This window comes from Procambarus clarkii, chromosome 50, assembly GCF_040958095.1.
Source record: "Procambarus clarkii isolate CNS0578487 chromosome 50, FALCON_Pclarkii_2.0, whole genome shotgun sequence".
Classification (NCBI taxonomy): domain Eukaryota; kingdom Metazoa; phylum Arthropoda; class Malacostraca; order Decapoda; family Cambaridae; genus Procambarus; species Procambarus clarkii.
The window spans coordinates 33,947,841-33,966,180 of record NC_091199.1 but is presented as its reverse complement, the minus strand read 5'-3'; the positions used below and the strand labels follow the sequence as shown (position 1 = coordinate 33,966,180).

The 18,340-nt window shown below is 43.1% G+C and overlaps 1 protein-coding gene and 1 long non-coding RNA gene across 2 annotated transcripts in view; both read right to left on the bottom strand.

The window, feature by feature from the left end:
• The window catches only part of LOC123750959 (putative golgin subfamily A member 6-like protein 19), an 89,416-nt gene extending 85,395 nt beyond the window's left edge, over positions 1 to 4,021 (bottom strand). Inside the window, exon 1 of the mRNA XM_069303341.1 lies at positions 3,764 to 4,021. The gene's annotated coding sequence lies outside the window, so the exon portion shown is untranslated. The remainder of the gene's footprint in view (positions 1 to 3,763) is intronic.
• A 1,001-nt stretch (positions 4,022 to 5,022) lies between these two features.
• LOC138351548 (uncharacterized) overlaps positions 5,023 to 18,340 on the bottom strand; it is a 32,433-nt gene continuing 19,115 nt past the window's right edge. Inside the window, exons 2-4 of the long non-coding RNA XR_011222504.1 lie at positions 15,434 to 15,504; positions 13,315 to 13,398; positions 5,023 to 5,236 (exon numbers count right to left, since the gene is read on the bottom strand). This is a non-coding gene — a long non-coding RNA (uncharacterized lncRNA). The remainder of the gene's footprint in view (positions 5,237 to 13,314; positions 13,399 to 15,433; positions 15,505 to 18,340) is intronic.

The window sequence follows — 18,340 nt, the reverse complement described above, 5'->3', positions numbered from 1 at the left end:
CCTCCAGATCAGGTGGAAACGGCCACTCCTGAAGCTCACCGACGCAAGTCGCATAACGAGGCTGGGGAGCGCAAGCCACGTCCTTCGAGGTAGCAGACGACACCGATGAAGCGTACAAGGGCTGCCGGGACGGCCGCGTCGCCGTACGCACAGGAGCAGGGGACAAGCGACAAGATGGTAACATCTCCACCGAGACCGCAGGAGACACTGAAGAGATGGCTGGAGACGGAAGAGGCGTCGAGACTGTAGTCGATGAAACGGGGACCGAGGAAGGGGTTACAGAACCACCAGAGCGAGCAGTCTTTTTCAACACCATCACCAGGCCACCCCGCTCACTGTGAACCTCAGCAGGGGGAACCACCCTCACCACGAAGAACCGGAGCCATCCGAGGCAGGCGACGCACCCGAAGCAGGAACCGCAGACACCATATCTGAAGTGGAGGCCGAAACACCGGCACTGGCATCCTCAGGCAAATGCACCTCCGCCGTCACCGGAGTCTGCAACGCAACCAGAGCCACAAGCGTCGAAATCGCCAACGTCAGCCCAAGCTGAAGACGAACGCCAGGAACGCTTAGGCTCTGGCCGCACATCATCAGACCCGGAGGCCGACTCAGAGACACGCGCAATACAAGCCGGACGAACCGACACACGTATAAAACGCCAGCATCCTCAACCACATGGGGCACCAGGCCAGGCACAGGAGGAAGCGCAGGATCCACCCCATCACCCAGCACAGCCGGCAAGGGTGCAGGGACAGGGTCAGATGCAGCAGAGGACGAACTGGAAGACGGAGGAATCGAGCAGCAGGCAGTCTGAAGAACCCCAGGGACACTAGTCGGAGCAGGACGAATACCCTGCAACGCCACAACCTCTTGAGGAGAGGCGACAACAACAGGGGGCACACCAGGCGGCGCAACAGGTGACACAGGGGGCACATCCGCGGCTGAAGAGACGGCCACATCCACCGAATCCTCCTCCACAGGAAGCGGCGGAAAATCCTCCTCACTGAAGAGGTTCACGGATGCAACGGCAGGCGCAGAACAGTCAGCAGCCTGATGGCCCAAGAGGCCACAACGATAACACGTCCGAGGCTGGCGGGCATAAAACACCCGAACGTTGTAGCCCATGAGCCGTACAGAGGATGGAATATCTTCCCGAAGCCTCATGCCCAGGGTGCGAATGTTAGTCCTCACACCCTTAAGTGGATTGGAAGACACCACGTTCACCCGTACACTAACCACTGCGCCATACCGGCCGAAGTACCGCCGTAACAGACTCTCTGGAAACTCCAACGGAGCTCCATGCACACTGACGTAAGTGAGGGCACCACTCCGATCAGATAGTGACACAGTGCCCGCACCATCCGGCAGGGGTAATGTCCGCCCCTCGTAACGACGGAGAAAGTCGCAATATGCCAATTCCTTGGTAAACTTCAATATCGCTCGACGAGCCGTCACCAGCTCGACACCATAAACGTTGATCACAGGGATATGAAGCAACTCACACACCAGCCCTATCTCTGGGTACCCAGCCCGGCCGGAAAATTCGAGGACTACAGACTGAGCCCGCAGTACAGGGGGGAGGGGGACCCCCATCGTGAACTTCACGTCAGCACAGGCAGGCAGTGACACACCTGCCCCCCAACCGACCAAATTGGTAAACAACACCAACAGCCGGAGCGCCAAGGCAACACGTCCGTCCCCAACAGAAGCTCGGGTCAGACCCCTGCAGTATTGTCATTGCAACGGATTGTAACATAAATCACTATGATTTGTTAGTGTGATTTATCATTGTCATGGGTGAACTCGGTTGAAGACGAGTACTTGGGTATACATATATTCTCCTGTTTATCTGGTAGGACATCGATGTCCAGTATTCAGTGAGGTGATTGCGAGGCAATTAATATAACGTAACCAAGGAAACACCCATTGCTTTAAGAGAATTTGTTCTTTAACAAGTAGAGTAGAGTAAGATACGTTTGGGTTAATTATTTTCCTGAAAGCAGCTACGGTAGTCTCAGGGTAGGCTAGCCATCAGCCAGACAAGAATTTGAGTATTGTCTGTCGTAATTACCGGTCAGTTGGGCGGATAATTGACGTGTTTCAGGAAGTCAAAGTAATTAACTTCTATCCGTGTTTGATCGACTAACACGAAGGCTCCATTGTTCCATCAACGTAACGTCGTTATTTATCTGTCAGGAAATACCGGCACTTGACTGACTGGTGGGAAGAGTTAAGTCATTTTAGAATAACGTAAACGTGGTGATTTGCTCCTTAATCATCTGAATTGGTCTGCGTATTGAAGGCTCGGAAGGGAATTCAAACCTTAATGTAAATTTCTGAGCCAGTGTGAAAGGTTGCGTATTTAATTGATTAATTATTGATCTTGAGGATAGTAATTAATTGCTCTAAGGGTAATCACGAGTGATTACCGTTTTCTTAGCACTTTAGACATTGTAAATCAGAGTTAACTATCGTTAATTGTTAGGAACCAATAACGTAAATTAACATAACTAGTAAAGAGATTATTCAACTGTCTGGACGTATAGGGATTAATGGGATTTAGTCACTGAATATTCGACGGGTAGAGTGTTTGTGTAATTTCCGTGTTACTAGAGACAGTTGTAAGATTTATTAGGTTAACGTAAATGTTACTTTGTTATTAACGTAAATCAAATTTTTATTGATTGTTGATCGTCTGTGGGACGGAGTGTTAACGTAAAGATTAATTGAGGAAGGGTGCTGGAGTGTCCAGTGAACCCATTAGTCATTGATGTGTCATTGACAGGCTACTGATTTAATTGCATTGCAACCGCTAGTGCAGGTGTAGACTGATCAGAGGCATAGAACAGTTAGGAGGTTACTGGAGACGTGTCTCAGAACCTGCTGTGTCATAGTTGCAGGTGTGATTATAGATCTGTGTCTTGCTTGCTTGTTTGATTCCTCTGTGTTCACGCCTTATGTTCGAGTTAGTTCATTATGCAGTCCGAGGGGCTGGTGTCTAGCTGTCATTGATAGTGTCACAGGAAGGATTTCGAGTAACGTCATTGATATTTCTTTTGTTTTTGTTGTTGTTGTAGTTAGTCTTTATTGAATAAACTAAGTTGTTATGTTGAACACTGTCTCTTCGTTACACCCCACACATTTATATGGTTCTGTAAGTTTTTCTTCACACACACAACTATTAAATTGAGACTGATTCATGGGTTTTGGACTAAATATATGGCACCACACACCAATAAATTATTGTTGTGAGAGCCGTGGACCTACTCGCTAGATTCACTTTGGCGAATGGCGAAGGTCAACGGCCTAGTGGAGGGGATTTCAAGCTTTTTGGGGTCTCGGTGCTTGCTCGCGCCTAGTCAATTGTTCATAAATGGTCCTAGAGTAAGGAATGAGCTGCTTACTACACTGGTGTGTTAGCTAAGGAAGTCCTTCCTGAGGCGACCTAATTGAATATCACGACAGGAATAAAGGTTTAAAGAACTAAAGAATTTTTGTTTAAATTTTCCGAGTTCAATTCCTCATTACCATTCCATATTCCATTTCTTAAACTCTCACAGTGACATCCTCCCTTGAACCACACCTGTGAATAAATTACAGAGAACTAAACTTCATTCACAAATGTGTTATACAACAAGGAATCATTGTTTTAAATAAAACCCAGGCTTACCCTTTTTTTTGGGTTGCTGGCATATCATAACCGGCAAAAGTGCAAACACTTTATAATGGCCGCTACAATTATATACACTATTTGTTTTACCTGATACAATACTTCTTATGGTTGATGTAGAGGTTGCTGTGGCTGGAACACTATTGGGCGGTATAAATTAACCTCTGCAGTGCCGCGAATGCGAACCTCAAAGAGACCTTCTGCCTCCTTCCTATTGTTTACAAGTTGCTGTCTGTAGTGACGCTGTGACTCTCCTTCAATGTTTTTGTTCCAATAATATTTGATGGTTCCATTAATGTCTTAAGGATACGAGAGTCAAGCTATATTTTTGTTGTATTTAATTATATTCAGTCCTAGTGAACACTTTTTTATTAAGTTTAAACACTAGACTGAGGTTTAAATAGAAATAATAGTTAATATATACACGACTGTTGTGATGACGTCACGGAGTCGCTCATTCCCTTTTTTAATGGGGTAACTGTGTTATGTTATGTCGGATACGTCCATGCATAGTGAATATAGATACTGTGTAAGACCATCTATAGTACCTGCTTGGTTCTATGTACGAACTGCATAGTGACTATTAAGAATGTCCATCAATAAGAACTACAGGTACTGCTTGATGGGGTTCTGGGAGTTCTTCTACTCCCAAAGCCTGGCCCGAAGTCAGGCTTTTTTTCTGAGTGATTGGTCCACTAGGCTATTGCTTGGAATGGCCGCAGGGTCACATATCCACCACAGCCCAGTTGGTCAGGCACTCCTTGGGGAAAATGATCTAGTTTTCTCTTGAAGATGTATACATTTGTTCTGGCAATATTTCTTATGCTACCTGGGAGGAACAACCGTGGACCTGTGATGCTTATACAGTGCTCTCTGATTGTGCCTATGGCACCCCTGCTCCTTACTGGTTCTATTCTGCCTTTTCTTCCATATCGTTCACTTCAGTATGTTGTTATTTTACTGTGTTGATTTGAGACCTGACCCTTCAGTGCCTTCCACGTGTATATTATTTGATAACTCTCCCTTCTCCTTTCTAGTGAGTACATTTAGAGAGCTTAGAGACGATCCCAATAATTTAGGCGCTTTATCGAGTCTATGTATGCCGTAAATGTTCTCTGTATTTCCTCTATTTCAGCAATCTCTCACGCTTTTTAGGGGGAAGTGAATACTGAGCAGTACTCAAGCCAGGACAGTACAAGTGATTTGTATAGTTCAACCATTGTGATGGGATCCCTATATTTGAAAGTTATCGTAATCCATCCTAATATTTTATCTGGCTGGCGCAATATTTGCTTGGTTATGCTCCCTAAACGTTAAGTCGTCAGACATCATTATTCCCAAATCACTTCCATGCTGCTTTCCCACTTTGTTCACATTTGATTGTGTTTTGTGCCCCGTATTATGTTTAAGATCCTCATTTTTACCGAACCTGTGTATTTGGAATTTATCACTATTAAACATCATGTTACTTTTTGTTGCCAGTCGAAAACTTTATTAATATCTGCTTGAAGTTTTTCACTGTCTTCAGCAGAGGGAATTTTTTCATGGTGATTTTTGAGTCATCTGTAAAGGATGATACGAAGCTATGACTTGTATTTTAGTCTATATCAGATATGAGAATAAGGAAAAAATGACTAAAGGTACTGCATACGTCCATCAATAGTGATTATATGTACTGTGTACGTCCATCAATAGTGACTATGGGTACTATGTTCGTCCATTCAAAGTGATTATAGGTACTGTGTACATCCATCCATAGTGACTATAAGTACTATGTACGTTCATCCATAGTGAATATAGGTACAGTGTACGTCCATCCATAGTGAATATAGGTTTTATGTACGTCCATCAATAGTGACTATATGTTCTATGTAAGTACATGCATAGTAAATATAGTTAATATGCACGTCCATCCATAGTTGTGGGGGAGAAGTTAGATCTATAATGAAATTATAGTAAAAGTTTAGAAGGAGCAATATTAATATTAAAGATAAGAGAACCAGTGGCTTATGGATCTCAAATAATTTATTCATGAATATAACTAAATATATTTAAAGAAATGGACTGCAATATTAATACTAATTCAGAACTAAATCCTAACACCCTACAAGTTAGGGGGTGAATAATGGGAAGTTAATGCAATTCAGTTAAAGAAATATTGAGATGTTAATACACATCGATTAAGAAAATAATATATAAAATAATTTGACTCTCAATAATAATAAATAACTCTCTACAATAGAATACTGGAAAAGCCTTAGCTGTTTTGGACGATCGTAGATCACATCATCCTCTACAACACGTTTAATCCAGTCCGATATAGAAATCCGTGTCAACAGATGATCGTGGAATCAGTAACATGTCTCCCTCAGTCTTAATACCACGCTGAAAGGCAAAACTTATTTGAACAAATCCACAAGGGCCATGACAAGGATTCGAACCTACGTCTGAGAGCATCCCAGACACTGTCTTAATCGACAATAACTAAATCACATCCAGTCGAGTAAGGCAGCGTCTGGGATGCTCTCAGACATGGGTTCGAATCCTCATCACGGCCGTTGTGGATTTGTTCATTTGCTACATCACGCTATTGTGATTTTGTGTGTAGCAAAACTTATTTAATTTCCACTCTCATTTAGTATTCGCGTATTTAACCACAAGATCTAAAATAATTAGAGGGATAAGAGCTGCGAATACGTAGTTGGAGTGGAAATTAAATAAGTTTTGCCTTTCAGCGTGGTATTAAGACTGAGAGAGACATGTTCCTGATTCCACAAAGTCACTCCTTCCAGTGACGCATGTGCACTCGCGCTTATACAGGGGCTCCTAGTATAATTGGTATTATTTTTAAAGAGAGTTCCGAAATATAGGAGGCTTGTCTGACGAATATTTACATCATAATACAGAGTTTATAAGATAGTAAATGCTATTCCATAGTGCAAGTCTAGTGCAGCCACGACCGATAGTTGGCAGACTCTGCCTAGAAAAAAATCGTGGCCAACATTCCTGGGTGTGAGAGCCTCAGTAGTGAGCGAGCCAACAAGGCTGATGCACGCAGCATGAGCGCACATCACTGCCTTTCAGCTTGTACCATAGCATCGCCTCAAAATGTCAAAATATATATGTACATGCTATTATTTAGCGATGATAGTATTACAGAAGACCCTTGACAGTGATCAAACTGACCAGGATTCTGATAATAGCAGGATTGTGGTGATTTTAGCGCTGTGCTTCATGGAGGGAGGAGTAAGGCTGTGGGAGAGAGAGTGGTGGCGTTGTCATCTGACTATGTGTGGCCAACTTTTACTGACTGCACTCACCATACCAGATTAGTGGTTTGCTATGGTAAACACATATGTAGATACTTGTATATAACGTGTGTATAAAGTGTAATAACAGCAATAGGAGTAGGTTGGGAGCCGCCATTTTGGTGAGGCAGATGCGTCGTCTGCACGACTTGTCATGTGTACTGGTGGCCACTATGGTCTTTGGGCACCATACCATCTTATTTGTACAGGTATGGTGAATAAAACATGGAGATCTATCTTGAGGTTATCTTGAGATGATTTCGGGGCTTTTTAGTGTCCCCGCGGCCCGGTCCTCGACCAGGCCTCCACCCCCAGGAAGCAGCCCGTGACAGCTGACTAACACCCAGGTACCTATTTTACTGCTAGGTAACAGGGGCATAGGGTGAAAGAAACACTGCCCATTGTTTCTCGCCGGTGCCCGGGATCGAACCCGGGACCACAGGATCATAAGTCCAGTGTGCTGTCCGCTCGGCCCCCTCTTCTCCAGATACTTATGCTTATATGATACTTATGTACTATATATACAAATGTGTGTATATACTGTAATAACACCACAAACAGTATTGTTGGAGGAGAAATATTAGTGCATCTGGCCTTGAGGGCGGCCGCCACCAGTTGACTCTGTGTAGCTACGTCTTATTGCCTTTACTCACCATACAAGCTTACATGTACAGTTATGGTGAACAAAACATGTAGATACTTATATTTGACGTCTGTGTATAGTGAATAAAAGCAAAAACAGTAAGGAGGGAGGAGTATGTTGGCGAGTGAGGAGGTGAGTGAGGTGGCGAGTGGCTGGCTGGCTTGTGAGTGACGGCCATTCTTCATTGCTTTTTGACTCACAATACCATCTTAGTGGTTCGTTATGGTGAACAAAACATGCAGATACGTATATATAAAATGTTTATATAGTGTAATAACAGCAAAACTATTTGTATATTGTTCTATGAACGTAATAACTGAATCACTAAAATGAAAACAATAGTTTTGAGTACAGCGATGGTTCACACATTTTATTATATAAACATATCACAATACACACTACTGAATAATATTACTGCAAAAAAAAATCAATCAAAGACATTGAAATAGTTAGGTAATAATATCTTTGTGGCAACCCCGCCTGACAGCTCGGGCGGAGCAGACGTCGTCTTGCGACTGCTCTGTCAACGCCTCTTTTTTGCCACACTTCCCTGCTCTATTGCGCCCAAATTATGCCACCTACGATTTTTTTTTATTTTTCCCTTGATCAGGGAACACAAATGAACACTTTTATAAGAAGGAAGAGTTTTTTGGATTTTTTTTTGTTGCGCTTGAGGGTGTTGAAGCCATTATGACCCTTAGCGGCCCAAGGGTTAATAAAGAAAGGTAAATGTGGCTGGATTCAGCTCAATCCATTAATATATAGATATGATTGCATGGCTGGCTGACTGACGGAACACGGCCATGATTCTAGGGAGAAATCGGGCGGTACTACGCCTTAATTAAATTAAATTAATTTCACTACCCTTCTGGTTAGAAGTGTTAGTTAATTATAATGCCTAGTACAAGAATTACATCTTATTGTACTAGCGGTTAGTAATTAAGTCTTGGAAATTTCTAGAAATAGTGACTAAGGTATTGTGTACGCCAATCCATAGTGACTATAGGTACTAAGTACGTCCATTCATAGTGACAATATTTTCTATGTACGTCCATCCAAAGTGACTATAGGTACTGTGCACCTCCATCTATAGTGACTATAGGTACTATGTACGCCCATCCATAGTGACAATAAGTACAATGTATGTCAATTCATAGTGACTATAGGCTGAATGTGCGTCCATCTATAGTGACTATAGTTATATATGTATGACCAATCCATAGTGAATATAGGTATTGTGTATGTCCATTAATAGTGACTATACATACTGTGTACGTCCATCCAAAGTGAATATAGGTTCTACGTACATCTATCTATAGTGATTATAGGTAATATGTACATTCACTAATAATGACTATATGTACTATATATTTCCTTCAATAGTGACTATAGGTACTATGTACTTCCATCGATAGTGAATATAGGTACTGTTTACCTCCATTAATAGTGAATATTGGTACTATGCTCGTCCAACCATAGTGACGATAGGTACTATGCTCGTCCATCCATAGTGACCCTAAGTACTATGCTCGTCCATCCATAGTGATTATAGGTACTATGCTCGTCCATCTATAGTGACTAAGTACTATGCTCGTCCATCCATAGTGACTATAGGTACTATGCTCGTCCATCCATAGTGACCCTAAGTACTATGCTCGTCCATCCATAGTGATTATAGGTACTATGCTCGTCCATCTATAGTGACTAAGTACTATGCTCGTCCATCCATAGTGACTATAGGTACTATGCTCGTCCATCTATAGTGACTAAGTACTATGCTCGTCCATCCATAGTGACTATAGGTACTATGCTCGTCCATCCATAGTGATTATAGGTACTATGCTCGTCCATCTATAGTGACTAAGTAATATGCTCGTCCATCTATAGTGACTAAGTACTATGCTCGTCCATCCATAGTGACTATAGGTACTATGCTCGTCCATCTATAGTGACCAAGTACTATGCTCGTCCATCCATAGTGACTATAGGTACTATGCTCGTCCATCTATAGTGACTAAGTACTATGCTCGTCCATCCATAGTGACTATAGGGACTATGCTCGTCCATCCATAGTGACTATAGGTACTATGCTCGTCCATCCATAGTGACTATAGGTATTATGCTCGTCCATCTATAGTGACCCTAAGTACTATGCTCGTCCATCCGTAGTGACCCTAAGTACTATGCTCGTCCATCTATAGTGACCCTAAGTACTATGCTCGTCCATCCGTAGTGACCCTAAGTACTATGCTCATCCATCCGTAGTGACCCTAAGTACTATGCTCGTCCATCCGTAGTGACTGTAGGTACTATGCTCGTCCATCCATAGTGACCCTAAGTACTATGCTCGTCCATCCGTAGTGACCCTAAGTACTATGCTCGTCCATCCATAGTGACTATAGGTATTATGCTCGTCCATCTATAGTGACCCTAAGTACTATGCTCGTCCATCCGTAGTGACCCTAAGTACTATGCTCGTCCATCTATAGTGACCCTAAGTACTATGCTCGTCCATCCGTAGTGACCCTAAGTACTATGCTCGTCCATCCGTAGTGACCCTAAGTACTATGCTCGTCCATCTATAGTGACTAAGTACTATGCTCGTCCATCCGTAGTGATCCTAAGTACTATGCTCGTCCATCCATAGTGACTATAGGTACTATGCTCGTCCATCCATAGTGACCCTAAGTACAATGCTCGTCCATCCATAGTGACTATAGGTACTATGCTCGTCCATCCATAGTGACTATAGGTACTATGCTCGTCCATCCATAGTGATTATAGGTACTATGCTCGTCCATCTATAGTGACTAAGTACTATGCTCGTCCATCCATAGTGACTATAGGTATTATGCTCGTCCATCCATAGTGACTATAGGTACTATGCTCGTCCATCCATAGTGACTATAGGTACTATGCTCGTCCATCTATAGTGACCCTAAGTACTATGCTCGTCCATCTATAGTGACTATAGGTACTATGCTCGTCCATCCATAGTGACCCTAAGTACTATGCTCGTCCATCCATAGTGACTATAGGTACTATGCTCGTCCATCCATAGTGACTATAGGTACTATGCTCGTCCATCCATAGTGACCCTAAGTACTATGCTCGTCCATCCATAGTGATTATAGGTACTATGCTCGTCCATCTATAGTGACTAAGTACTATGCTCGTCCATCCATAGTGACTATAGGTACTATGCTCGTCCATCCATAGTGATTATAGGTACTATGCTCGTCCATCTATAGTGACTATAGGTATTATGCTCGTCCATCCATAGTGACTATAGGTACTATGCTCGTCCATCCATAGTGACTATAGGTACTATGCTCGTCCATCTATAGTGACTCTAAGTACTATGCTCGTCCATCTATAGTGACTATAGGTACTATGCTCGTCCATCCGTAGTGACTATAGGTACTATGCTCGTCCATCCATAGTGACCCTAAGTACTATGCTCGTCCATCCATAGTGACTATAGGTACTATGCTCGTCCATCCATAGTGACTATAGGTACTATGCTCGTCCATCCATAGTGACTATAGGTACTATGCTCGTCCATCCATAGTGACTATAGGTACTATGCTCGTCCATCCATAGTGACCCTAAGTACTATGCTCGTCCATCCATAGTGACTATAGGTATTATGCTCGTCCATCTATAGTGACCCTAAGTACTATGCTCGTCCATCCGTAGTGACCCTAAGTACTATGCTCGTCCATCCATAGTGACTGTAGGTACTATGCTCGTCCATCCATAGTGACTGTAGGTACTATGCTCGTCCATCCATAGTGACTGTAGGTACTATGCTCGTCCATCCATAGTGACCCTAAGTACTATGCTCGTCCATCCGTAGTGACCCTAAGTACTATGCTCGTCCATCCGTAGTGACCCTAAGTACTATGCTCGTCCATCTATAGTGACTATAGGTACTATGCTCGTCCATCCATAGTGACCCTAAGTACTATGCTCGTCCATCCATAGTGACCCTAAGTACTATGCTCGTCCATCCATAGTGACTGTAGGTACTATGCTCGTCCATCCGTAGTGACCCTAAGTACTATGCTCGTCCATCCGTAGTGACCCTAAGTACTATGCTCGTCCATCTATAGTGACTCTAAGTACTTTGCTCGTCCATCCATAGTGACTATAGGTACTATGCTCGTCCATCCATAGTGATTATAGGTACTATGCTCGTCCATCTATAGTGACTAAGTACTATGCTCGTCCATCCATAGTGACTATAGGTACTATGCTCGTCCATCTATAGTGACTAAGTACTATGCTCGTCCATCCATAGTGACTATAGGTACTATGCTCGTCCATCTATAGTGACTAAGTACTATGCTCGTCCATCCATAGTGACTATAGGTACTATGCTCGTCCATCTATAGTGACTATTGGTACTATGCTCGTCCATCCATAGTGACTAAGTACTATGCTCGTCCATCCATAGTGACTATAGGTACTATGCTCGTCCATCCATAGTGACTATAGGTACTATGCTCGTCCATCCATAGTGACTATAGGTACTATGCTCGTCCATCCATAGTGACTATAGGTACTATGCTCGTCCATCCATAGTGACTAAGTACTATGCTCGTCCATCCATAGTGACTATAGGTACTATGCTCGTCCATCCATAGTGACTATAGGTACTATGCTCGTCCATCTATAGTGACTAAGTACTATGCTCGTCCATCCATAGTGACTATAGGTACTATGCTCGTCCATCTATAGTGACTATAGGTACTATGCTCGTCCATCCATAGTGACTAAGTACTATGCTCGTCCATCCATAGTGACTATAGGTACTATGCTCGTCCATCCATAGTGACTATAGGTACTATGCTCGTCCATCCATAGGTACTATGCTCGTCCATCTATAGTGACTAAGTACTATGCTCGTCCATCCATAGTGATTATATGTACTATGCTCGTCCATCTATAGTGACTAAGTACTATACTCGTCCATCCATAGTGACTATAGGTACTATGCTCGTCCGTCCATAGTGACTATAGGTACTATGCTCGTCCATCTATAGTGACTAAGTACTATGCTCGTCCGTCCATAGTGACTATAGGTACTATGCTCGTCCGTCCATAGTGACTATAGGTACTATGCTCGTCCGTCCATAGTGACTATAGGTACTATCGTCTGTGAATGACAGGCTGTGCTTGATGCTGAAGGCAACAAGACTGAATACTTCATTCCCAAGATTCTTCAACAAATTGTAGACATAATGGCACCAGGAACAAGTGAATATTATTTTAACAATTATCTTGTACTAATTTCTGTGCCTAAAACTTGATTGAAGTAAAACTGACATGAATCAAGTGTCGAAACTGAGACAAAGAAACATCGACACATGTACTGTATATATAACTCCTTACACACAGAGATCACACTAACGTGATGCATCAAATGAACAAATCCACAAGGGCAGTGACGAGGATTCGAACCTGCGTCCGGGAGCATCCCAGACACTGCCTTAATCGACTGAGCTACGACAGGGTAAAAGGGTTGAAACTGAAGTTCTACTGAACTTACTGGATCCCGTAGCCTCTCCGAGGCACAAACCAGGCTATTACACAACCCCCTTCCCTGCACCCGAGCTGTGATGCTCCCGGACGCAGGTTCGAATCCTCGTCACTGCCCTTGTGGATTTGTTCATATGACTCCTTACCTTGCGTATAATTGTCATCAAGAATCAGGTGAGTGGAGATCAGTTCAGTCAGGTTAGCCATCACCATCTGCATATTGTTCACACCTGTAAACAGTTGCCTCTATTAAGATTGTATCCTTACATGTGTAACTATGATGTGTTCAACCCTATAAATTATCTTCTGTACTGGTGCCTTATGGTGATGTTTTTATAAGCAGCAAATATTTTGTTTACTAACTCATTAAAAAAACTCCCAAGGAACTGTGAACATAACTTTGTTCTTATTCTCACCTTCCTGGACGCCTCGCTGCTCCTCCTGCAGCTGGTTTATAGCAATCAGGTTAAATATGACGTTAGCTGTCAAGTCCAACTCCTCCGTGTGGCCCATGGTGGCCTCCGGGAGGATGACGTTAGTTGTCAAGTCCAACTCCTCCGTGTGGCCCAAGGTGGCCTCTGGGAGGATGACAGTTGTCAAGTCCAACTCCTCTGTGTTGCCAATGGTGGCCTCCGGGAGGATGACAGTTGTCAAGTCCAACTCCTCCATGTGGCCCATGGTAGCCTCCGGGAGGATGACAGTTGTCAAGTCCAACTCCTCCGTGTGGCCCAAGGTGGCCTCCGGGAGGATGACGTTAGCTGTCAAGTCCAACTCCTCCCTGTGGCCCATGGTGGTCTCGTGGAGGATGACGTTAGTTGTCAAGTCCAGCTCCTCTGTGTGGCCCATGGTGGCCTCAGGGAAGATGACGTTAGCATTCAAGTCCAACTCCTCCCTGTGGCCCATGGTGGCCTCCGGGAGGATGACGTCAGCTGTCAAGTCCATCTCCTCCCTGTGGCCCATGGTGGCCTTCGGGGGGAAGACATTAGCTGTCAAGTCCATCTCCTCCCTGTGACCCATGGTGGCCTCCGGGAGGATGACGTTAGCTGTCAAGTCCAACTCCCTGCTTTGGCCCATGGTGGCCTCCGGGAGGATGACGTTAGCAGTCAAGTCCAACTCCTCCGTGTGGCCCATGGTGACCTCCTGGAAGGCGGCCGACCAGCCCACCAGGACACAGAGGAGAGGCAGCAGACAGACAGACATGACTCTTACCACCACACTCACACTACACACTAAACAACACCCAGCATGACTGCTGGCTGGCTGGCTGGCCACCACGCACTAAGTACACCCGCGCTCAACGCCCACACTGATAAATATACTGGTCAACCAGGAAACTATCCTTCAATATGCCCAGTTCTTACTCATGCTTTTATAAAGAGGAGACGTCAAGAGAGAAAAATGAGCATAAAATAATAAGAAAGAATGTAGAGATCTGTTACTAAGAAGGTTAAGCTATGAGAACTAAGAGAACTGCGCCTTACAACCAGGGAGGATATTTTTTTTTTTTTTTTTTTGAGATATATACAAGAGTTGTTACACTCTTGTACAGCCACTAGTACGCGTAGCGTTTAGGGCAGGTCCCTGAAATACGATCCCCTGCCGCAAAGAATCGTTTTTTCATCCAAGTACACATTTTACTGTTGCGTTAAACAGAGGCTACAGTTAAGGAATTGCGCCCAGTAAATCCTCCTCGGCCAGGATACGAACCCATGACATAGCGCTCGCGGAACGCCAGGCGAGTGTCTTACCACTACACCACGGAGACTGTGAAACAGAATGAGACAAACAAAAGATATAACAATCTGAGGGTATTTGATCATAATATACAAGATACTTAAGGTAATGTAAAAGGTAAACAGGGACAACTTGTTTTTAACGAGAGAAAGAACAGGCGGACATAGGTTAAAGTTGATAACACAAATTAGTAGAAGAAAGATTAAGGACCTGCCCGAAACGCTGCGTGTACTAGTGGCTTTAAAAAGATTGTAAACACCATGCTATGTATTCTCACAAACCCATTGTACCTTCTTGTATATAAATAAATAAATAAATAAATAAATAAATAAAATAAGGACATACTCATACCCTGTATGTCCAGGTAACAAGTGGAATGCACTGAAAGAAGAAGTTGCAGTAGCCACCACTCTTCAAGAATGTTAAGACAAGATTCGAAAAAGATTGTGAACGTGAGAATAGTTAAACTGTAATGCATCAAGTACAACAAGGCCCAAGTAGGCGAGGTTTAAAGAGCTATATTTAACTTACCTTAGCAACCCATTCTCAGACCAAGTCCATTCCATCCGGTGGTCGACGCCGAAGACACATTCATCAGTCTTCTGTTAATTGAATACAGAAGTTTTCTCAAATATAAATAATTAAAATATATATAATCAAATTTTGCATATTTAGGCACTGGTAAAGTTAGGTTAGGTGTTTAGGTTCTGTTGGCAATTATTTGTATTTTTTTGTAAGAAGGTAAAGCATTTACATCATTGTGGTTCGAACAAATGTCGTCAGAGAAGCACTTGTTCCGGAAGTGTTCAGACGTCATCAGTGGTGAGTCAAGTGTAAATCGTTTATCATTCAAAAACACCCCCCCCCCTCACTATCCCATCAGCGCCTTCCCTGCAAACACCACGTCCAACCCCCCCCCCCCACAATCCCTCACCATCGCTAAACCAACCACTACCCCCACCACCACCTTCCCAACACACACCACCACCAACCCCCCAACCCCCCAATCCCTCACCATCGCTAAACCAACTACTACCCCCACCACCACCTTCCCTGCACAGCCCCCCCCCCCCCAACAATCCCTCACCATCGCTAAACCAACCACTATCCCACCACCACCTTCCCTGCACACACCACCATCACCCCCCCCCCCCAACAATCCCTCACCATCGCTAAACCAACCACTACCCCCACCACCACTAACCCCCCCCAATCCCTCACCATCGCTAAACCAACTACTACCCCCACCACCACCTTCCCTGCACACACCACCACCAACCCCAATGTGGGAACCGACCTGGCTTAATTACCTTTAGTTTGAGGCTTCCATGTGATCTAACCGGGACACCCTATATAATGACATTAATGGCCACTAATGATAAATAATGGGTTTCGGAAAGAACACTTAACTTGATTTGTTGACAGCGTGTTGACAGATGGTACACCTTTGGTATCCATAACACTACGTCCAAGTAAAATTAACAGGAGCCGAATTTGCTCCCGTGTGAGCCTCTGGTCTCGTATATCAATGGCTGCCCTCCTTCCCCACTGACGCCTGGCCTACTTTGTCCAGATTTCAGAAAGTGATAGAAGGGTCACATTTACTCTACTTTAATATTGATAATTAAGTTAATTTATATAAGATGTTTTTATGATGGTAAAGTCCAAAGACTAATGTATTTAAGAATAATTCCCAGCAGAATAGCTGGTGAATTATAATAGTATGTGGTGATGATATCCCGTTTTCTTTAGACGGTAATTCCACTACAAGTTACGTTTTCTATGGGTAACTTGTTTATACAATACAGCTATTATCTGTATGATTATTAAATGGTGTCGGATTTTCCGACATAATTCCCCAGGGGGCTGCTCACGGGTCGAAGTCCTCTTTAGAACAGACGAACACCGATACTCCTCCTTCGAATTATTACATTAATTTGATGTTAGTAGTTAGTAATCACACATTTGTGCGTCTGTTCGTACAGGACGGATGTCCCGTACTAGAGTTGTAGGGGTTAGAAGTCTAATGCGATTTCATTTCCCTGTCAACTCTTGAAAGGCTAATATTCAAGCCTTATTACATATTATTTAACCCAGAAGACTGGATGTGATCAAGTACTACAGTCAAGTATGATTCAGGGACTGCAGTGAGATCAGTGACATTAGATATAACTTGAAGTTTCTTCAGGTAACTGGTCACTGATATATAAACACTGAGGCCCATGGAATACATCTTGATTAAATAATAAATGTATCAAATCAGTCATCAGATTTATTAGGGTTTAATTTAGTTAATTGATTCAGAAGATTGAATAGCTCATCATTAAAGTAAAGTATGGTTCTGAGACTGCAGTGGGATCAGTGACATTGGTCGCAGTGACTTGTAGCTGTTTTAGGCTACTGTTCACTGATTTGCCACTGCGGCCTCATGAAATCATCTTCAGCTTTAAATGATGATACTAACATCAACCTCTGTTGGTATAGTCAGCTGTAATCTCCTTAGTATAATGCTACTGGAGAAATATAATCAGCTGACAAATTTAGTTTCTATTGGTATTGTTTATCTGCAGGCATAGGTCTCCTCAGGCTTGATACTGGGCCTGAGAGTAATTTACCTCCTGCAGAGTTTAACATGGTTATACCCTGATATTTAGTAGGGCTACCAATGAATTGATGGTAGTAGTCTGTCCCCACAAGGACAGCCATTTGGCATTTGATTTGCTCAAATTTACCTGCAGCTGCTTGATAATAGCTTTCCAGGTCAGCATAATCAACTTGAGATTGTTGTGACAAATCTTCACATTTCTTGATCTGTCTTGTTAAGTGGCCTTTAAGACCTGCAAGGGTTCTTTTCATTCTCCCTGCATTATCCATACTGGCTAGTTGGTGAAGCCTTGTGGGACTTGTACTTGGGCTGCTCATAATACTGAACTAGCTCTAATGGTAGCCTAGGGTAAATTCTGAACTCACTAGGCAATAATCCTACCTCTACTAGAGGTTAGCACTTAAAATTAATACACATTATATATATACAATCATACACACTAATGATTTGAGTGATAAACCAGTGTCACTGGAAGTACCTTTAGGTTAGCTCTTCTATATCACCCTAGGATGGTAGAGACACTAATTAATCACTCAAAGGTGTAATGATCATAAGTAATTTATTATATATACAACTCAACTCGAGTTGTTAAAAATTACACCCAAAATAGGGTCTGGACCATGCATTAATGGTGTTAGGTTGATCAATATAGTACAACTGACTATGGTAATAATGGGACTAGGATGAACGATAATAGTTCAACTAGTCAATGGTTAATATCCTACCCTGTTGTGGGTTGGCAATTAGTAAATATTATACTGTGATCACTAGTGCAATTTATATTAAATAATTCTCTATTTTGGAGAAATAATATACACAATTATTGATAATAG